The sequence below is a fragment of the Fukomys damarensis genome, unplaced genomic scaffold (genome assembly GCF_012274545.1).
Source record: "Fukomys damarensis isolate Sample0158 unplaced genomic scaffold, DMR_v1.0_HiC HiC_scaffold_20, whole genome shotgun sequence".
Lineage (NCBI taxonomy): Eukaryota > Metazoa > Chordata > Mammalia > Rodentia > Bathyergidae > Fukomys > Fukomys damarensis.
Genome location: NW_022900932.1, coordinates 37,773,173 through 37,796,495, shown reverse-complemented (window position 1 = coordinate 37,796,495; position 23,323 = coordinate 37,773,173). Strand labels below are relative to the sequence as shown.

Genomic DNA, 23,323 nt, shown 5'->3' with positions numbered 1-23,323 from the left:
GTGGATGCAAATCCCAGTTTTTCTGAATATCAGCTGACTAAACTGAGAAGAGTCATTTTACCTCTGAGCCTTTATTTCCTTCACTGCAAATCAGAATTTATTGTCTCTAGTTACCAGGATGTTGCAGGAAGCAAATGAGAGAACACATGTATCAGCTACAGATTTACAATTTTCAAAAATTCTGTTGAATGTGTAGCTTTATAAAAACCAAAACATGGATGCTACTGGTACTAAGAAATTTTTTGAAAGGACAAAAGCTCACTGTTTCTATTTTGAACTTACTAGATAATTGCTATAAACCTTTGCTTAATCTTAAATGGATATTTGTATTATTTTAAATGTTCATAGAAATCCATTTCAGATTTTTTACTCTGAAAGAGAAACTGAGTAATTATATAACACATTAAGTGAGTCAGGAATGTCAACACCATCACATAAAACAGTGTTTATATCTAAATCTTAAAAGGGTTTCTGCAGTACATAAAATTATGACACATGAGGGTAACCAAAAGCCAGAATCATAGAAATTCTAGAGAAAATAACCTGCTGACATCCTGAGCTTGAAATTTCATTAAGTAAAACTGAAGAATGCTTTAATGTTTTTCCTCACCCTGTGGCCAAGTTTTCGAAGTTAAGGCAGAAGTCCTCAGCACTGTTTTAATATTACATGAGTGTTTAGAGTCTATAGCTCATATTTCAGGAGCTGGTCACTGAGTGGTGTTGAGGAACAAGAATACCATTTTATTCAATACTGTTGGTGCTTTGACCTTTTTTGGGAAACATGCTGTATTATCTTTCACATTGTTACACCACTTTTATATTTGCCTGTCAAATTAACATGGAAAACTATTTACAGCTGCACTATGTAAAATTTTACTGATAACAGCTCCCCATAAACGTGGACTCTTGTCAATTAAAAAAGAACCACTTCATTAATCAAAGGCTTTTAAGTCCAGATTCCAACCTAAATATGGCATTTTATAGTAAGATTCTCTAATTTTAGGAAGCATGTAAAAGGATGCTAAATTTAAAATGTTTGGGAATTGTCTCCTCAAACCACATGTGCAAATCCAAGTTTTGGACTACTATACAGTATTAAACGATAGCTCCTACTGTTCAAGATCCTCTGGAGTTTTAAAACATAAAATCTTGATTCAAAAAGTACATCCCCTACATAAATAGAGTAGAAAATAAAAATAACTTAGCTGAGCTCCCACTTCCCTCTCTAAACATTTCATAAAACCTAGGAAGGCCAGATTCTCATCCTATATAACTCTGTAAGATTTCCCATAGGGAAATAAATCTGTAAAAGAATTCAGAAACCTCCCCTGTGGAAATTCTCATAGAGCAACACAGGATGAGAATCTAGTTTATAAACAATAAACATAAAATTCTTTAAGATTTGACCTTTGCCCTTAATTAAGCCCCAGATGTTAACTGAGAAAGATAATCTCAGGGCTCTAATACTCTAGGTTCCCAAGAATTCACACAGCCATTTAGCACATTACAATAAGGGGACATAAGGATATTTGTAAGATTGCCCCCACCCTTTTTTATCCCAGGTTCGACACAGTGGAAACTAAGACAGGTAGAACAAGTCAAATTTTAAGTAAAGGGGTAATATGATTGTTTTTGCATATATGGTAGTGTTTGTTTTTTTGAAACAAGCTCTAAGATGCTAACTTGCTCAAGCTGTGCTCAAACTTGTGAACCTCCTGTCTCAGCCTCCCAGAATGCTGGAATTATAGGCGTGTGTGTGTGTGTGTGTGTGTGTGTGTGTGTGTAAAAATGGCATATGCTTGTTGTAAGACAATTGAAAAACAGACACAAAAATAAAAGTCCTCAAAAATATCTAATAGGCTTTGCCAATGAATTCACAAGTAGGGAAAAATAAGGTCAGGTTATCATACATTGATTGAATAATTGTTAAACCTTTCCCTACTTAAGATTCTCTGTATCATTTTATCTAAGCAAACGACAGTGAGAATTCTTTAACATGTCTCAACTCATAAGGCAGATTTGCTGGGAAGCAAATACAGAAACAAGAATGAAATTCAGGGTCATGGGAGATCATAAAACAGGTTCTTTCATGCTAATTACTCTCAGCACTGAAGATGGCAAGAGAGCAAGGCAGAAGGAAGCCTGCAGGTCAGACTCACAGAAGCGTGTGAAAGTCAGATTCAACACAGGAAGCAGAATCCCTGGAGGACCAGAACTGCTGGGAAACTTTAGGAATGCCTTTTTCTTCTACCTGTTCTTGACTTTTAGGTTAACCACTCCATGAGCACTCTAGTCTGGAAATTAGGAACCAGCAGCTTTTACAGAGTGTGATAGTTAACAATGACAGTACTTCCTATGTGCCAACTGCTATGCTAAGGACTGCACCTGCACATCTCACTTAATCCTAACGATAACCCAAAGAGACAGGACTGTTATCACCATTTTACAGATGGCAAAACTGGGGCTTAGGATCATCAAGTAAATTCTTCAATCACATAACTAATAAATCTGTATGAAGTTAACTTTTATTCTTTGGGTGTTTCTGTAGGCACACAAACCAATATTATCATCATGTTCACTGTATCGATCAGTCAGTCAAGGGGAACAGATTGAAAAAACACCAATCAACACAATCTAATAAATGGCATATCTAGGTTTTGGATATGAAATTATGAGTCTTAAATTAACAAAAGACCAAATTATAAGCCTTCTGTGTAATTCTTCAGGTACATTCAGAATATTTGCTTCATGGTAACCAGGTATCAAAACTAAACCAAAAAAATCCCTTATAGTTCCTTTAAAATGGAAAGTGTGTATCTATGCAATTAGCATGACTAAGAAATTGATATTTGTATTCGTCTTCAAGTAGAAAGTGCTTTCTATTTAATTTGGGCACAGATAAAATGGTAGCGACTATTTTCTTTAAAAAGGCCAGAATTCTCTATAACTTGCCTATTACACTCAGTGAGTAGAATGTATTGAAATGAGGAAACTTCATCTCTGAATGAGGAATAGAGAATACAGTGGATCCCATTTACTCAGATAAATCATTCAAAACCTATTTTAGCATGAGAATTGGAGACAGACAACAAGTCTGATTTGCCAGTCAAAAAACCGCTGAAGATAGAAAAGAGGTATCTGAAAGATGAAAGAAGAAGCCTTTAAATGTCAGTGGAAAATACAACCCCATTGTTTCACCTCAGAAGTGCTTGATAATTTGGGCTAAGCTACAGATAGAGCAGTGAGCATTTGTTGTTGTAGAGGAAGATCGTATAAGATCAAAAATAGGAAGTAGACATGATGTAAGATCAAACTAATATAAAATCAAATCAGTATAATACCAAGATGATAAGAAACCCTTAAAAGTAGACTCCACTCTGCAGGGGATATAGTTCAGGGATGCAATACCTGCCTGGCAAGCATGAGGCCCTGAGTTCAATTCCTGGTACCAAAAAAGAAAACAGGAGGAAAAAAAAAACCAGAAAAAAGGTGGATTGCACTATCTCAGGGAACAAGCTGCCCTTCGTTATCATTGCAGTGCCCAAAACAATGTTGTTGGCAGGTGCTTAATATTCATAGAATAAATGAATGAATGTAATTCAGGGAATGTTGGAAGTTAAGCCCAGTTTTTACATGGGGCTAATAAAAAAAGGTGCAAGGCAATAAAAGCTATTAAAGCTGGAACTTTGATTTAAAATAATGAAAATGAGCAGGGCAGAAGAAGAGATCAAGATAAGATTCTTGACAGAAGCTGACCAGATACAACCATGTGATCTTGAGCTTTCCAGCTTCCTCCTTTATTTTGTAAAACAAAATAAACCTCTTGTCTTTATATTTGTCTTTAATATTCTGCTATGGCAGCCAAAAATAGACTACAACACTAGGCTTTCATATCAGTGATGTAATGTATTTCAAAATTTTATTAAGTGTAGAATTTAGTGAATTTATAGAGAAATGAGTGCAGATCTCACCTTTGTTATCCTGTGAACAAATAACTTAACCCAAGTAAGTTTTTCACCTGTAAATGCAATATTTGTAGCTTCATTCTGCAGCCTTCTCTCCATCCACATGGCTACTGACATACTTCAGGCCACCTCATCTCCTCTCCCTTCAGGCCTTCGCACCAGTCCTGGCCTTCAGCCCCTCGTGGCTCTATTCCATTCCCCATCTGTGGACTTTCCAAAAGACAAATCTGATCTGAATAATTTCTCTCAAAATTCATCAGTGGAGCTCAGAGACCTGTAAGAGAAACATCAAGTCCAGATTCCCAAGCATGATGTAACCCCAGTTCATTTCTTGTACCTCACCCTTCACTTTGATTGGGTTGAATGATTTGCAGTTTTCAGAGTACTCTGCACTCACACATGTCCGTGCTTTTGCGCATGACTTAGTTTACTTGAGACACATTTCTCTCTCTTTCTCTATCTGGATAACTTCCATGTGCTCTTTGACATTTAGCTCACCATTACATCTTTCTAAATACTTCCTAAAGCAGATAGAGTCACTGTCCCTCTGAAGTGCTTCAGTATTCTCTAATACATACCTAGATTTTAACCATTACTTTTGCTTATCTGTCCTCCAAATTAGGTTTGCTCTCCATGAGCAACTGTATCTTTGATCTCTAGTTTGTTTCATATGGTCTGGTGCCTGATTTGTTTAACACATTTTTGTGGGCCTACTTAGATAAACAACAGGTTTTAGTGTTTTGGGTATAGAGTGAAGTGAGGAGGAAAAAAAAAGAAAACAGTACATAGGATTTGAGCCGATCTGAATGAGAAAGTGAATCAACCAGGTATAATTGGGCAGATTTGCATATCAATGACAAAGGCAGTATAAAACAGCATTAGAGTTTGCCTAAGAAATACTGTGTACAACATATATATTTTCCCTATTGTACAGTGAGGAAACAGATTTTACATTTTCAAAAGCAAAGAAAAATATAAAGATATGTGTAAATTCTAGAACGTGAAGCAATGACCAAATGCTCACACATAAATTATTTGCAGCACATAGAGTGAGATGAGGCCACAGGGTTGCCCTGAGGTTGGCCAGTTGACTAACACCTATAGAATTGTTTAAATAGATGAGAGACAGCAGAAAGTATTATAGCGAATAATCTGGTCTTTTGGAGTCACTGGCATTTAGCCTGATCTGCAAAATGATTCTGAACCTACTCACCTAAGACCAGCATCAATAGAAAAATATTATTAAAATCATTTGTTTCTATATGCATTTTTATGATTCTTAATTTTATGTGCATTTTCATGATTAACTCTCTCCAAGACTCCTGGGAATCGCAGTGATGTGTTATCACATCTCTCATTTTAGCACTGATCCCTGAATTTAGTTAGTACACCTCATTATATTTGGATGGGGACTTGTTTATTTTGTGAATTCCTGGAACTGAAATTATGATTTAGCCTCAGATGCCACAGCACCTTTCTTGTTTAAACTTAGTAACAAAATATCAAGAAAACACACCTGAAAATTCCATAAAATTAGCTCTTTGAGGCTTTTATACCAATATGGTCCAAACTTGAGTTTTATTTTCTGAGGATACAATCAAAACAAATAAAAACGTGAGAAATAATTATCAAAACAATCATAGGTTAAAATCATTTATTATAGTGTTAAATTGTGATCAAAATTTCAAATTCTGTAATTTAATTGGGCTATTAATATGTTTAATTACTGCTAAAAGGGTCTTATGAGCTTCATTTGGAGTACCAAGAAAACAAAACAAAAAAAGGAAGATTTTTTAATGTTTTCTCATTTATTAAACTTAGTTTAATTTACTGTATTCCCTACTGTTTCATGAGTATTGCCAGCAGCTAGATCAAAGGTTGGTAAACTACACAACGCAGTGAGCCAAATCCTGCCTGGCCTGTGCTTTTATAAAGTTTTATTGAAACTTAGCCATACATTAATTTACATATTGCCTACAACTGCTTTCTTAATGTAATACCAGATTTGAATAGGGCAACACAGACTGTATGACCTCCAAAGCTTACAATATTTATTGAACCCTTTAAAGAAATTATTCATTGGTCTTCCATATTTACAGTGAATATTAAGACAACATAGAGCCTGTTCTTTACAATGAGTATGCAGAGCTGAGCTCACAAACTTTAAGGCAATTTCTCTTGAAAATTTTTAAAGATTCTTATAACAAAATTTTCAGTCATCAAAAATGAATTTAGGCGGCTCCTCAGCCCGAAGCCGGGAGGCTCAGATGGGGGAACCCCGGGCTGGGGTCCCCCTGGAGGATGGCAGCAGCTGGACTGGCAGTGAGGAGGGCGGGTGACAGCGAGGGGGCTGGGGGATGGCGGCCCAGATGCAGAGGGTGTCTGGAGTCCCGACATTGAGCAGAGCTTCCAGGAGGCACTGGCCATCTACCTGCCCTGTGGCCGCCAGAAAATCATCCTGTCCGATGAAGCAAGATATATGGTCGGAATGAACTGATTGCCTGCTACATCAGACTCAGAACTGGGAAGACCCGGACTCAGAAACAGGTCTCTAGTCACATCCAGGTTTTGGCTCGAAGGAAATCGAGAGAAATCCAGTCCACGCTGAAGGACCAGGTTTCCAAGGACAAGGCATTCCAGACGATGGCTACCATGTCCTCTGCCCAGCTCATCTCCACACCTTCCCTGCAGGCCAAACTGGGTCCTGCTGGTCCACCAGCCTGGCAGATTCGGGCCCTGGGCACTGCCCGGTTGCAGCTGGTGGTGTTCTCAGCCTTTGTGGAACCGCCAGATGCAGTTGACTCTCACCAGAGGCACCTGTTCGTCCACATAAGCCAGCACTGTCCCAGCCCTGGTGCTACCCCCCTGGAGAGCGTGGACATCCAGCAGATCTACCACAAATTCCCTGAGAAAAAGGGAGGTCTGCAGGAGCTGTATGATTGCGCCCCCCACCCCATGCTTTTTTCCTCATCAAGTTCTGGGCTGACCTGAACGGAGGCCCCAGCAGTGAGGAGGCAGGCACTGGCAGTGACAGCGGTGGCTTCAATGGAGTGAGCAGCCCGTACGAGAGTCTGGAGCACATGACCCTCACTTGCTCCTCCAAGGTCTGCTCTTTCAGCAAGCAGGTGGTGGAGAAGGTGGAGAACGAGTGGGCCCAGCTGGAGGAACAGCGCTTCGTGTACCTCCTGCTGCGCTCACCCACATGCGAGTGTCTGGTGAATTTCCTGCACAGACTGCGGCAGCTGCCTGAGCGCTACATGATGAACAGCGTCCTGGAGAACTTCACCATCCTGCAGGTGGTGACAACAGACACCCAGGAACTGCTGCTGTGCACCGCCCATGTCTTTGAGGTCTCCACCAGTGAGCCTGGGGTGCAGCACCATATTTACCGCCTGGTCAGGAACCGAAGGGGGACCCCACAACTGGCCTGCCCCTGAAACACCCTCCTTACAGGAGGACGCTCCAGCTCTCCATGCTTCTCATTTGGGGAGGGGGCTGTGGTGGAAAAGGGCCGACCTCAGGCCTGAGTGACAGGGACTGTCCCCTAGTAGGAAGGGACCCCAGCAGCACATCAGGGATTGGGGACAGGAGTGAACAACACCCAGGTCCCCCCACTCTTCTGGATATTGGGGGGGCCCTAATTATGTATTGACTTGTCCCATTTCCTGCCCTCCAGTATCTGCCTCTACCCACTACCCGTCTTTGTGATCTGGATGTCACAAAATGAAAATTAACCCTTTCTGTGTAGGAGCAGAGCCAGGTAGGCCCTGGAAATATTTTTTTATAAAAAGAGATTTATACGTGGGTGTTAGGGTTGTGACTGTCCCGGCCGGCTGAGGTCCTTGAATCCCACTCCCTTTCTTATATGTAAGCCCCGGAATGGACTACTGCCTTCCTTTCCCTCCCAAAGCATGTTGGTTTGTATTCTGACGGAGGATAAAGTTATTTAAAAAAAAAAAAAGTTAAACACCAGAAAAGCTTTTAAACAACTAATTTACTTGCTCACCACCGAATATGTTTAGAAACTTAATTTAACAGACATTTATGTGCATAAAAGTGAGGGATTTTTGGGCTCTTCTACTTTATTTCTTTGACAATCTTTTTTTATTAGGGCATGTTTGCATAATTATTACATTCATCATGGGGGATCGATACATGAACAAAATACATATTAAAATTCTTTGTTTATCCCCTTTCCTTCCTTTCTTCCTCCCCTCCCTCCTTGTCTTTGTCTTATTCCTTTAGCAAAAGGTCTATCTCAAGGCGGGGGATTTAGCTCAGTGCTTCCACCACCTGCCTTGCAAGCACAAGAACCCGAGTTCAATCCCCGGTACCAAAGAAAAAGATCTATCTCCCTGTTTTCTATTACATATCTTTTAGTTTGCTTTTTACTTATATTTTGGGTTTTTCATATATAAAGATTTATGCAAAATGTTAAGTAACAGACTTTTTCAGATACAGAAGAAATGGCCTGCATTCTATAACTCTTTTCTTGTAGGAAAATGGAGAACATGAAATACAAAGTCATCCAGTGAGAGACCTTGATGACTCACAAAGTCTTTCTGGGGTCTATTTAAATCATTTGAAAAAGAAATTAATGATTCATATATGTGATGGTTCTTGCAGAAGTAAGAAAGGAATCGTGATTCATCTAATATTAGTACATGTGCTTTGTTCTAATGGCACAGGGTGGAGATGCATTTCTAATTCCTTCAAATGTATGTTCTTGCACATGTTCCCTCTTGATTTTGGATCTCAAGTGGAAAAAAGTTAATTAAATTAACTTCCTAATTGCATTTCTATAAAAATACTCATATATAATTCTTGAAATGCAAAATGGTGGTCTCAGTACACATTTGACTAATAACTAAATGATATTGTGAACAAAATTTTATTTGTTCTTCTCTACACCATATGTGTAAAAAAGTTTTACATTGTATATAATTTCCTGATAACTTGACTAATTTGGTATAAAGTCACATTTTTATAAACAGAATTATATTTTCCTATCTCTTTAGATTGCATTTTGAGAAACAGGGCTCCATTAAAGTTTTATTCTCAGCAACTTATTTAAAAAAATGAACCATAGCCTCAATTAAAACAAATCAAATTTTTCATAGAAAAATGTAATTTACTAAGAATCCAACTAAAATCATGTTTGGAAGAAGGGGGGTTCGAAAAACAAAACCAAAACCTTTTCCAAATAAAAAAATTATATTATAAAAACATCAAATTAAAAATACAGTTTCTTAGTCTGTTAGGGCTGCTATAACAAAGTATCTTAGACTGAGTATCTTATAAACAATACAAATGTATTACTTATAGTTCTGAAAGCCGAGAAGTCCAAGATCAAGAACCTAATAGATTCATTGTCTGGGGAGGGCCTGTTTCTCAGAGATAGCATCTACTTAAGGTCAGCACAACTGCACTCCACATTCTTTAGAAGGTCACTAATCCCATTTAAGAGGATATCTTCCCAAAAGGCTCCACTCTTACTGCTATCACAATAGTTCATATCATGATATGAACTTCATAGGACACCAACATTCAGATCATAGCAACAGTATTATTATCTAAATTGTGTAGAGGAGGAAACTTAATCACATTGCAAAATGCTTACAGATTAAGCAAAAAGAAGAAAAGAAAAAAAGATGGAAAAATAAAAGATTTCTAAATAGACATTTCTTCCCACAAAACAATATTTATCTCATTAACATATATTTTAGCCCCTCTCTGGATGGCCTTAACTCAGGCGAGGAACACATAGTTTAAACATTTAAAATTCCATTTATATGACATGGGCACTATCTCCATAAGAATTTGCCTTTTGCTTTTTCTTTCATCAGCACACTGCTGGAAATGAGAAAGTGGGTAAAGACAAGTATATAGAGAATCCAGCAGCGCAGTAGAGAGGACAGCAGAGGCAAAGTCATATTAATAACGATTTCCTGAGATGGAAGCGTTTTTGTTTTATGTTAACTAGTTTGAAAATCATGTCACCAATGTCATTAGTTTTGCACCCACAGATTTTCACTTGTTATAGAACGAATATTATTACTGAAATCGGAGTGCCATAATAATAACTCTCAAAGGATTGACCAACTGTCCTTCTTAGCTCTGTCAGCGATCCCTTGGTTAGGTCAGCAGCTGTGGTAGGTTTGCAATAGGTAGTAGGAGGACAAAAACTATGACTTCTGTTCATCGTTGTTCACCTAGCATTTTGTAAGTATTTCTCGACCTACTAAAGATGCTAGAATTGTCCTTCTTTCTTTCATTGTATTAACTCTGATTTCCCTCTTTTTCTCTTATGATAATTTCACCTACCTCTTTCTTGCTTGTTTCTCCTCCTCTGTACTATTCTATACACCATCTATATATATGACACAACCATCTCTTTTGTTACCTTCTTATTATAGAGCAACCTAAGAGAATACAGACATAGAAAAAGGAATCAATCTCAGACCAGACTACAACAGCATCAAAAACAATAAGTCAGACTTGTCATGTTGTATTTTTTCATAAAGAGAGGGACTAGACCCTCAAGAGGATAGACATTGTGTTTCCCATTTGTCATGGGCTGCCATATAACATGTGCACCTAGAGCTTAATAAGAACTTTTTGATGTTGATCATTATGATAGTTCAAGGGAGCAGGAAATTGAAAGAATCAAAAAAGGAAATGAGTTTTGATCTGTGTCTGCCAGATTTGTATCTGCAGTCCACACCAAAGCAATTATTTTTACCCACATCTATGAGATCTGAACATAAATCACTAGATACACATCATTGAGTTATCCATAAAACTTCAAGAACACTATGCTAAAACAATCTCAAGGTAGTCATCTTCCCTATGCATAAAGATCCCCAGAAAAGGAACATTTCCAATTTCCCAGGTGCCAGGAAGTTGTGCCGTAGCCTAACTATAATTCTTTCTTCTGTAATATAATCCCTGACTCTACCAAGCTGAGTACAACAGCCCCTTATCTTCATCTGGATAATATTTCCTTGCCTATTTTGAGATTGTTATTATAGCTTCCCTATACTCCAGCATTCCATGGGCCAAGTAATCTTAGTTATTTAAGCTTTGCTTATTTTGTAACTTTGTCCACACTTTTGTGTCTGTGTTTTAGATAACCCATAAATGCACTACCTTTTGCTTAAATTACTTAAGAATAAATTAGCCAGACATGGTGGCGCATGCCTGTAATCCCAGCACTCGAGAGGCTGAGGCAGGAGGATCACTGTGAGTTTGAGACCAGCCTGGACTACACATTGAGTTCCAGAGCAGTCTGAACTACATAGTGTGAGACCCTGTCTCAAAAGACCAAACAAACAAACAAACAAAAGAACTCACACTATTTGGGCAATCCTGAGGCAGGTGTCTGAGTTACCTCATAGTTTCTCTTTGGTACATTTATCTGTGCACATTGTATAGTGTTATCAAGCTTTAGCTTTTCCAGAGTTTGCTACTTGGTTTGTTTGTGATCTATTACAATCCCTCAGACCTATCCCCAGTATACTTGAGTCATGCTTGACCCATTCTCTCATTCAAAATTGTGTTTTCTAGGTAAATTAACCTCCTGTTTAGAATGTCTCTTGCCCTGTGACATCATATTAGAACACCTACCTGTGTGATTTTAGAAAAATGCTGTAGTACTTTTCCAGTGAATAAAATGCATGAGAGAGGAAAACACTATTAGAGGTGGTAGCTATATGAATGGTAGACAAGGCATGTGATACTTCTTCATTGTAACCAATGATGAAAACTGAGGCTTAGAATGATTAAATAATTTGTTCCAGGCCACAAACTTTCCTTCCAGAACAAGCAAGACTGAAGCTATGGTCAACTGACTGTCTGTCCCATATCCTTTCTGTAACACACTGAAGTTTTTCAACCATGCCTTATATGCCCTAACAAAGTTGATAAACTAGAACCACCAAATTAAAAAGATAGGGAAAGGTTAATTTAGAAGAATTGAATAAAACACAATTCCACAATATAACCAGTGAGTAAACTAGACTTTCACTTTATGTTAGACAACGTTATGTATTCTAGAAGAAAAAAAACTACAAGAACTATAGATGTAATCAAAATAAGTTCTCCCCAATTGAACTTTTTAAATTTTAAGCATTTTATTATGTAAATCTTCAAATAATACAAATGTAGAATGCATAGAATAATGATCCAGAGTCAACAGTTGTATTTTAGCTATAATCAGCCTGCTTTTATCTATAATCCCTATGTGTTTCACAGTTATTTCATGGAAATTTCAACTATAAATATTTCAGTGTACTTTTAAAAAATAAGGGAGCTTGTTTTAAACTATAATAATAGTTATCACAGGCATAAGTATTAACAGTGATTTCTAAATAGCAGGAACCAAGTCACATAATTGCTTAATATTAAATAGCCAGACAGTGTTTGTATTTTCCAAATTTTCATGTGTGCATGTATATGTAAGTTTGCATATTTGAGATCAAAAGATCCTGCTATGTTTTAGAAGTATCATAATACAGTGCACACTATGTTTCTAAAGCTGTGCCTTGACTTAGTTCAATTGTCTTAAATGTTTTATGTTCTTTGTCATATTAGTCTGGTTTTCAATCTATGTATATAGTAATTAATATTACAAGGTCTAAGAAGATAAATAAATGAATCCGAGGCTGGAAATGTAAAAGGAGAGTGAAGGGAGAGGGGAAGAGAAGAGAACTGAAATGTCTTATGCACACACACCAGTCCTCTACAGAGAATGTACTCATTATGTACTGCAAACATCTACTGATGAAAGGAAAAACACAAAAGGTTTTGCAACATTCAATAAATTTAATTGCAGTGTAAGTAATTGACATATATCTCTTAAGCCTCTTTTAATATACAGGTTTTTCTATTTTATTATTTTGTTTTTCTTTTTTGAGTTGTTTTTTTAAAGAAATGCGTTGTTTATCCTGTATCTTTCTACATTCCTGCATTTTGGTGACTGTATAACTGCGATATCTACGAACATGTTCTTCTGAACCTTGTGTTTCCTACAAACTGATATTTACTTCTAGAGACTTAGTCATAGTCAGGTTGATTGGGGTTATAGAAGTCTACTTGATGAGTGATGTGTGTTCTTTTGTCAAGAGGTGTCCTGTTGTCAACTACTGAGAGTTGTGGAGATCCACTAATTTATTACAGATTACAAAAATGTGATATTTTACTTTATTAGCTGGAATATTTCTAAAGAACATTCCACTCATTACTCAGTCACTCAGCACTTAGCAATACTTTTGTCAATATCTTGTCAGTAATTTCTTGTCTGAAGCTGGCTCATTTAGAGATTACTTAGTAAAGGTACAAACAAAAAGTTCCTGAATTCTTATGTGTTCATAGTAGTTTGTCTGTGGCCTTTCTACTTAAATATAATTTTGTCTGGTTGAACTCCTTGGTTGAACTTGTATTTTTCTTCCTTCAAACATTTTAAATGTGATATTCCTTTGTCTTTTTTTTTTTCTTTGTACCAGGGATGGAACTCAGGACCTTTCACTTGCGAGGCAGGCACAACACCAGAGCTAAATCCTTTGCCCCACATTGTCTTCTGCATAAATGTTCCATCTGTCGAAGAGTATGATAATAATCTGAATTTCTTTCACTTATAAATAAGGTTATCTTTTTACCTTAAATATCCCAAAGATTAGTATTTAAAGGAGACTTTTAGCTTTAAAACCATCTCACGGTTTTATTAGAATATCTCATCAATGACTATTCTTGGTTGATTTTTCTAGGAACATGGTGTACTCTTTTATTGTTTAACATTGTTCAGATTTCTTTAAAACTCACCTTCCTCATTTGTTCTATTCCATTTCACTGGTTTTCTCATATGACTCCTGTCATACATATCTCTGGAGTTCTTTCATTATCTACAGAGAAATTATTCTGGTCCTGCCTTTTTGTTTTAAAATGCCTTTCTGTGGGCATTCCTATTCTGCTACTCACTTAATTCCAATGAATGGATTTTCCTATACTTTGAGAAGGGAGGAGTGAGCCAGAGAAGATTTTCTTGATTCATAACTCTGGAGCCCCTTCTTCTAAGAGACATGCTCAGGAAATGTCCTCATACTTTCTGAAATTTCTTTCCTGCCCCTACTCCATTTTAAAGTGAACCTTATTCCTCTATCCTAATAGTCTTATTCAGTTTGGATTCTCCCAGCAGTTTCTCCATGGTGTTGGCTGGGACTTTATCTTACTAGGGAGCTTCGATTGGTTAGTTTTGAGAATCTTGTGTGGCCTGGCCTGATCTAGGACCATCAGACCTTAATGAATCACATATCCCTTGCATTACCTATAATTGAATTATGTAGAAAATTTTCCTTCTTTGACAGCCATATATGAAAATTTATGAAGATAATTTGTCACTTCAGCTTGTTTTAGGTATGTGCAGTTCTTGGATTTAGCTGTGCTAGGAGTTGAGCAATGAAGAATCTTATATTAAGAATAAAAAGCAGCTGGGTGTGGTGGTGCATGCCTATAATCCCAGCACTTGGAAAGCTGAGGCAGGAGGATCACTGTGAGTTCAAGACCAGCCTGGGCTACATAGTGAGTTCCAGTTCAGTCTCAACTGCATAGTGAGACCCTGTCTTAAAAAAACAAAACAAAACAAAAGAATAAAAGGCATCTGTCTCACTTTTACTAAAGAATTCGTCTTTAGTAAATAGAACATTTCATTCCAGTGTTCAGTATTTTGGCATTCTGAGGTTCTAAGTGCTAAGAGTGTTTAAATTGTGTACCATTATTCTAATATTTTCTAGGACTAAATTCTCAAGCACAGTTAATAAGAACCTGTCTCAATATTTATTATAGTTAGTTAACTAAAAGTAGATAAATAATTTATCACTTTCTGTATTTCAAAGCAATTTATAACTCAATTTATGAATATTATTTTTAATTGATTTTCTTAGAATAATCAAAAGTGTATTTCTCCCAGTAAGTCTTCTGTAAAGGTGAATTGACCTTACAAATCAGTGGCAGTCCTAACATAGTGGTTTTTTGATCCATTCTGCCAATATCATCCTTTTAATCAAAATGTTTTATCCATTTACCTTTAATATAATTACTGATAAATTAGGACCATCTGCCATTTGCTATTTATTTTCTGTATGACATACCTTTTTAGTTTCTCTATTCCTTCATTACTGCCACCATTTGTATTAAGACATTTTATGGTTTACCATTTTAATTCCTTTGACATTTCTTTTACCATATTTTAAAAAGTTGTTTTTTAATGGTTGCACTAGAGCATAGAGGATACTTTTATAACAATCTACTTTGGATTAATACCAATTTAATGTCAATAGTATATAAAATTTTGTTCCTATATGTCTCCATTCCCTACCCCTTCTTTGGTGCTATTAAAGTTATACAAACTTACACCTTCCGTGCAAATCAGATAATTAGAAATAAAAATATATTTATTCTTTATTTCATATTTACCTGTTCAGTTATCTTTATTTCTACATATGAATTCAAGTTACTGTCTACGCCCTTTACCAATGAATTCTCTAAGTTTTTGTTTATCTCAAAATGTCTTGATTTCTCTCATATTTTTGAAAGGATAGTTTTGCTGAAGACAAAATTCTTAGATAATGATTTTTCTTTCAGCATTTTGAATATAGCATACCACTACATTCTGACCTCCATAGTTTCTGTTGATGAATCAAGTAGTAATTTTATTGAAAATACTTTGAAAATGATGAAATACTTTTCCTTTGTTTTTTCAAGATTGTCTTTAGCCTTCAACAGTTAAATTTCATGTGTCTCTTTTCATTTTTATCCTAGAGTTTTTGAGCTTTAGAAAGTACAAATTAATGATTTTTATCAAATCTGGAAAGTTTTTTGTATTATTGCTTCATATATTCTGTTTCTTCTCCTGTGACTCAAACAACATTCCCCAAATCTCTGAGATTCAATTTATCCTTCCTCTTTTTTGCTTTCTCTTTAGACTCAATAATACCAACTGAACTTTCTTCAAGTTTACTGATTCTTTCTTCTGCCTATTCAAACCTGTCAAGGCCCTCTAGGGAAATTTTCACTTCTGTTATTTTACTTCTAAATTGTAGAATTTTTCTTTGTCTCTGTTTGTATTTTCTATTTCTTTATTGATCTCTATTGATGAGAAATTGTTCTCAGGCTTTTAGTTCTTTAGCATTTTTTTAGTTTTTTTTTTAAACCAAAATAACATTTACATCATTGTCTAGTAACTACATCGGGGTTTCTACAAGACAATTCATATTGAATGCTTTTTATTCAGTGTGTGTAAACCATAATATATTTCTTTAAATGTAGTCTAATATTTGGTTGAAAAACTACATTTTAAATAATATATGGTAACTCTTGAAATCAGAATCTCTCCCTGACATTGGTTAAAGTTTATGCTTTTTATTAGTGCTTGTTTGATTTTTTTTAACTAGTTTTTGTTGGGTAAAAAGGCTAAAAACCAAGACCAGACCAGAACCACTATAAGCCTTTATTGTAGGGACAGTCCACTGGGCTGTCACCCATCAAAGGAGAAAAAGCAATATGGCAGAACAAAGAGCTTCTTTTATACGACTGGGGGTGGGACTTATAGCAGCTGGGGTGGAGTTAAGTGAGGTAGTATTAAGGGATTGGAGGAGCCTGTGACATCACTAGGAGGGGCTTGTGACATCACTGGTTACTTAGAGGTAGCAAGTATCATTTTTTGGTGGGAGAAGAGACATCATGGGAAGATGAAGGCTGTCCTTTGGTAGGTGGGAGAAGCCATCTTTTTAGGCGAGAAGCAGGGCATTATAGGAAGGGGAGTAACAGCCATCTCAAGGTGAGGGAAATCCAGCATTCCCAGTTTTTGTTTTATGGTTACTGGGTGAAGGTCTCTTTTTCTGGAGCTGCTTCAAGCTGACAAAGGGATGAAGTTTGGGGCTAAACATGGATCTGGTGGGGGCAGCAGTAGGTGAGGGCCTTCTTCCCTCTGCCGCAGTGGCTGATACCCTGCCATGATGAGTTACGTGACTGTCTGGTTGGTAAATGCCCTCATGTATTCCTGCAAGAAATGTTGAAAACAGAGAAATAGACAGGGCCCTATCATGATTAAAAGACATTTACAAGCCAGTGGGTCCAACAAGGGGAGTACCCAAGGCATAACTTGGAGAAACCAGGAGTAGCTTTGGTCTATTCCCTAAGACCTCCATCATCTCTTCCACTCTGAGATGCACTGCTGTAATTCTTTAACCTTTGCTTTAACAATCCCTGGTTGGTTAACAAAATCACAGCATTCTTCACCTAGCACCTGGCATGTTCCCCCTTGAACCACTGTCAGCATGTCAAGGGCCCTTCTATTTTGTAACACAACTGCTGCTAGAGAATTTATTTTATCTTGTACTTTATTTAAGGATTGGCTTATTTTATCCATGTCTTCCAAAATCTCTATAGACAGGGCCTATAGAAATGTGTGGATGTAGAAATGCCCACTATCCCCATTGCCATCCCAGTGAGGACCCCCCACTCCCATTGAGAAGGGGCCTAGAAGAGGAGCTGCCCTTTTTCCAATTGTGTTCTGTGGAAGAACTTATTTAGACATCTAGGCCTCTGTATAAATGGTCATGGGAGGGTATCTCTATGGGGGTATATCTTCTCAGAAGGCTATGAACATGTTTGGGGCTCCCATTAGTGAATAAAGACCAGAACAAATTTTTCTGAGTAGCTGCTTTTTTAATTCACCAACACAGTCTATCCAGACCTAAAAGTTTATATTTAATTATCTTGACAAAATTTTAACTTTTTTATTTCTGTTTTCTTTGTCATGGATGGCTGCTGGAGTCTCTGATGACTACCTTAGCATTCATCTAATAAATGTTCAAAGATTTCCTTCAATGCCTGAATTCTGTCAGTATCCCAGTCTTTTGCAAGGGATTTTGTATGCATTTGGAACACTTCTTTAACACTCCAGCAGGTGTGTGAAACTCTGCCTCAGCTTTCTCTTCCTGCTCTCACAGAACCTAAGGTTAGGTGGAAGTGAAAGTTTAGGTCCTTCTCAGGTCTTTTTTATACATGCACATAGCACTTGGAGTGCTTATATGCCTGTTCATAAGGGTCTTCTAAACTTCCAATAATGTATCTGTGCTTTTGAAATCTGCCTAAAGACATTGTGCCTACATTTTCTTTTTAAGCTTATGTTAAGTTGCTTATTTTTTCCCAACTGTTATATACTACTTAAGACAGCTGTGATGTTAAATGATTACTCCTCTCAACAGTATTTAATTCAAGGCACTTCCCTCCTCTGTGGCTGCTGGATTTCAAGACAAAGCTTCCAGAATGATTTAGAGACCAAAACTAGAAAGGTAACTAGGCTATTATGGCAGCCGATTTTTTCCGCACTGGCCCATCAAGGTCAACAAGAATCCAGGACGTGAGGGAACCTTTTCAACAGGATCCTACATCTTTGACTTAAAATCTCTGCAGCTACCAATAATACAATGCCTGGTGCCTACCAAAGGACTTTAGATATAGACCCTCCGTAGAGTCACTCTAACTGCTGATCACAACTACAACCCTCTTCAGCCAGAAGTAGCCAGAGCTGTCTTTGCCCTTGCCTCCCCCCCCTTACAGCAGTTAGGGGCACTTCTTCAGAGGGGGGAATATTGCAGATAGGTAAGTTAATTAGATATTTTGTAGGCAGTTAGGCAAGGCTGCCCTCAAGGAGCCAACATGGAGGACAATCAAGACACTTTCATTGAAGGCCAGAATTGTAAAAGAAGAGAAACTACCATAACCTTGTGCTTCCCTAGAGACAGATAGCAGTAATTGATAATTCTTTTTTTTTTTTGGCACCAGGGATCAAGCTCAGGTCCTTATGCTTTCAAGGCAGGCAGAGGCAGAACCACTGGGCTACTACTTCCCCAGCCCAGTGCTTGATATTCTAAATAGATAACAATCACCTGGGTGGGGGGCCAAGGTCTTAACCCAGCCTTTCCAGGAACTATCCCTGACCTCCACCCACCCTTACGGAAAATTCTTGTACGTTTTTTGCTATGTGACTTGCTCCCCATTTGACCTCCCATTTGATCAATACTACCTGGGTGACTATACTTATAATCTTATTGGTTGGTCATGGGTTTGCCCTACCTCATGCCCATCTTATAATTTTCCATTGGGTCTTATTGTTTTGTCCCACTTTGCACCTGCTTCACCACATGACTTTATTGTATAAAACATCTTTGAAAATTAGGGTGGGCGGGCAGCCCACTTTCTGATTCCCCTTCTGTCTCTCTTAGAAGCTTTCTTTCCCTTAATACATTTTTCCTACTCTTAAAAAAAAAATACCCCTGACTCTTTTCAACATTTCTGTTGATGAAAGTATCAAAATTACATATAGAAAATGTTGTGAGTGGGGTTCTGGGGAACCACTGGACGGGTAAAATAATGACAATTTTGGGGGATAGGAGGGGATCTTAGAAGAAATTCTAATCCTGTTCCACAGGTTACTGGTTTTTCCCAAGATTATAGAGTGTTACTTTTCAAGGTTATTACAAAGTTGGAAAGTTGAACAATAGTAGATAAAATTCCAATGGAACAAAGTACAGTAGACCCTCAGTTTACACTGAATTTGTACTTCTGAAAAATGTCAATGTCTATTTGTTAAAACCATTTGTTTGTTTATATAAAACTGCATTTGGTCTTAGGCTCAAAGCATTGCGTAGATTCTCGATCTGCATAAATGGTTGCTAGAATGGTAGAAGCCAGCGTGACATGTCCCCAGCACTGTCCACTCAACATCAGTAACAACCCATAATCTTTTACATACCTCAGGACACAATCCCCACTAAATAAATAAATTCCCTCATAAACTTCCAAAACACCCCCTTCAGGGCAGTGCTACTCCTCTGAGAACCAGTGCATTGGGTGAGCTATTAATTATTTTTTCATTTTTGTTTTTGTTTTGAAATTAGAGTTCACAAAGTTTCAAAGATAGATCCCCAATAAGAAAAACAATTAGCGGACCAATATAAGTATGCTGTATACACAGCTTACTTCTATTCTACTCCATCCACATTCTTGTTCAGGAAATTAGAATACTGAAATATAAATAATTTTCAGACTGGTAGATTAGACAGCCAACCACTTTTATTTTTCCTGTTTTAAATTTTATTTTGAGTGACAATTTGATTTAATACATTGAGATGAATAAATGTAGAAAATAATCTACTCAGAATACTACTACTTCCCTCTGTCTTAAGGCCCATGAAAAAGGGCCTTAACATACTTCTGATGCTGACATGTCCAGTGATCTAAGTTTCTTAGACAGGGTTGCTATGGTGAGGGACCCATATTGCCTCCAAGACACTCTTACTTTATCCCCTTGTGAAATTAAGTGAAGGGTGCTCTGTGAAGGAGTTACAAAATATCAGAGTCATAACACAATTAAGGATCCAACATTGGTGAATGAATGCATCATAGTTTTATAAACTCTGATGATGAGTCTAATACAAAAGTCATATCAAACTAATCTCTACTTGTTTTCAGTAAACCACTACCAAATTCTGTTTCTCCCAGTGTTTGTATCTATTTATGGATATTGCTGTAAGTACTGTAATTGCTATCACCTTCATTTGACCTTTTAAACACAATACCTGATTGGTCAGCCTCACCGTTGCAAAGTGATACAAAATGCTATGGATTCTGGACTTCATTCTAATGGATTTCCTAATTATATACTTTTAAAAGATGGCCCTTCCTTTGCAGCACCTGCCCTATGTAGCCATCTGCAAGCAGACATTCTTAAGTCTATTTCTTACAGTCTCCCAGTAGCAAGAGCAGTTTACTAACAGTTTACGGACATTTGTATTAAAGTTTCTGTTTTCATATCTGTTTCACAGAGCGATTCATTCTCACCATGTAAGGCTGTTGCTTGAAAAATGTCCAAATTTCATTCCACCAGAGGGCACCATGGTAAACTTCATTTTCAAAAAGATCTATAATAGGTCAGCTAAGAAATTTTCAGAACTGGAATGTTAAAATAACTGTAATGAAAGCAGTAATACCTTTGTCCAAGATACTGATTTCACTGTGACTTTAAAATCTCTATAGAATGATTTGCTTTGCTAAGGGTATGTTAATCATTCACAGATGCAGCTTTGGCCAATCAAAAATAGATTAACAGGCTTTATTATGGCCAATGTGTGAGTATAAATTCCACAGACTATAAATTTTTTAAAATGGAAAAGAAAAGGGTACAATTTTGTTAGAGGACAGAAGCCTCTACTTTTCTGGCTAAACAAAACAAAACAAAACAAAAAACAAAAATGAATCCCAGGAAACCAATATCATACTTTTCGATATGCTACAAATAGCTTTCTAATAAAGCTTCAATATCAAGGTGAATTTAAATTGTTTACTATTCATAGACCTTGGCAGTGACTTTATAGCTTCTATCAAGTCCAAACCTAAAAAAATTTTTTTTATATTCTCTTTTCTAAAAACTGCGATGTTGGGATTCCACAAAACTCCCTAAATGATGAAAGTGCCAGAGCTCACAACTCCAACAGAAATTAACAGATAACAACGTACAAGCAAGAAACACAACATCCCCTGTCCATGGCTCTGTTGGTACATAGTTGATATAGTTTGAAGGGTATGTTAATGCACTAGTTTGCAGGGTATGTTAATGCACTAATACTCATTCTTTCATTCATTCATTCAACACCTGGTTGTTGCATACTTCCTGTGTACCACTATTAAGTGCTTTGAGGAATAGTAGTGGGAGAAATGTGACTTGGCCTTTGCCGTTAATGCAACCTGACAACCAGTAGAGGATAGGTGCGATAAGAAGGAAATAAGGAGTCAAATTAAAACATTTGTAATTTCAGATTGAGAAACCACAGAATATTAATTAAAAAGTAATATTGTAGAAAATGTAGGGGAACTCTTATACTAGCATATGAGACAAGCCCTATCTATGTAGATTACAGGATATAGGAAAAAGACCCATCCATCTAATGACATGAAGACAGGGCACACAAAATTAAAGCCTGGAAATTAAAGTTGGAAAGACTGGAATGTGTTCTAGTAACTGAAAGGAAGCCTCCATAGATACAGCAAATAAATCCAAGATGGAGTGAGGCAAAGTAATTGGAGCCATATCAGAGAAAGGATTTTGAGTTCTATACTTGGCAGATTATAGGTAGGGTGATATGATCTAGGAAATGCATTTGAAGGGGAAAAAACAAGAGTTATTGAAGGAAGGGTGCACAAAACTAAAGAAGTCAACTAAGAAGCTATTGTAGTGGCCTAGGAAAAGAAAATAGTGGTGACTGTAGAGACTGAGGGAAACAGCCTGATCCAAGATATGTTGTAAGCACAGCATGGTGGTGCATGCCTGGAAGGCAGAGGCCAGAGGATGGCAAGTTCCGACAGGCTGTGGGTTGGATCCTCACTACAACAGAAATAAAAGAAGAAACATTTTAGAAATAGAATTTACAGGGTTTGCTAATAAACAATATTCATAAAAAGTTAAGGCAAAATGACTTACAGATTTTTAGCTTGGACAACTGGTTAAATGTTATGCTATTTACTAAGCTCAGGGAAAGAATGGCCTTCAGAGACAGGTAGAAGGAATGATATGGTAGTGAACTCCCACGTGCTAGTACAAGGTTACTGTCATACACCCCGGTGAAGTACATTGTTGAAGCTGCCTGCTAAGCTTTCAAGATACAAATTTCATTTGTACCATAACCATTTCCCCTTCAAATATCCACAGAGATGTTCGCTATGTCTGTCTTTTCAAGGACTGTAGTCATGAAGGGCAGAGAGACTTTCACCCCCTTCTGCCACTCAACTACATGCGGACGTGGTTTCTGATTCTCTGTTCTGTAAACAGATTATTTGATGCTTTTTGTCCCAGAAGATAACTTCAGGTTATCATCTCCGCAATACCTGTGTGATATCAAATACTGGGTTTGTCACCAGAAGACTTCAGCTATTTCTCTTACTAAGTGGGTAACCTACGTAATATTATTAACCTATGGGAGCCCTTCTTGTCTTTATGAAGACAGTATCAGTGAGTACATGTAAAAGCACTTTGTAAACTGGAAGCAGTTAAATAAATATGTATGGTTATTCTCATTTTCATCCGTTACCATCTCTGTTACAAACTGCCATTCATTTTGCCCTGTTCTCTTTCCTTTTCTTCTTGCCTGCTTATCTGTCTCTTGTCCCTTCTGCCACATAAATTTCCTTTCCTGAAAAAGGCTGGTTATTTGAAGACATCATCACCAGCCAATCAGAGCTTACCTTTCCTTCTTGTGGCAAGCCAATCAGATGTAAGCTCCAGGTCTTTTTTTTTTTTTTTT

The 23,323-nt window shown here is 37.2% G+C and overlaps 1 protein-coding gene and 1 pseudogene across 10 annotated transcripts in view; both read left to right on the top strand.

Annotated features, from left to right (window-relative positions):
• Rnls (renalase, FAD dependent amine oxidase) overlaps positions 1-23,323 on the top strand; it is a 312,949-nt gene that overhangs the window by 157,496 nt on the left and 132,130 nt on the right. The window lies entirely within an intron of this gene.
• On the top strand, positions 6,225-7,402 carry LOC104848839 (annotated as a pseudogene).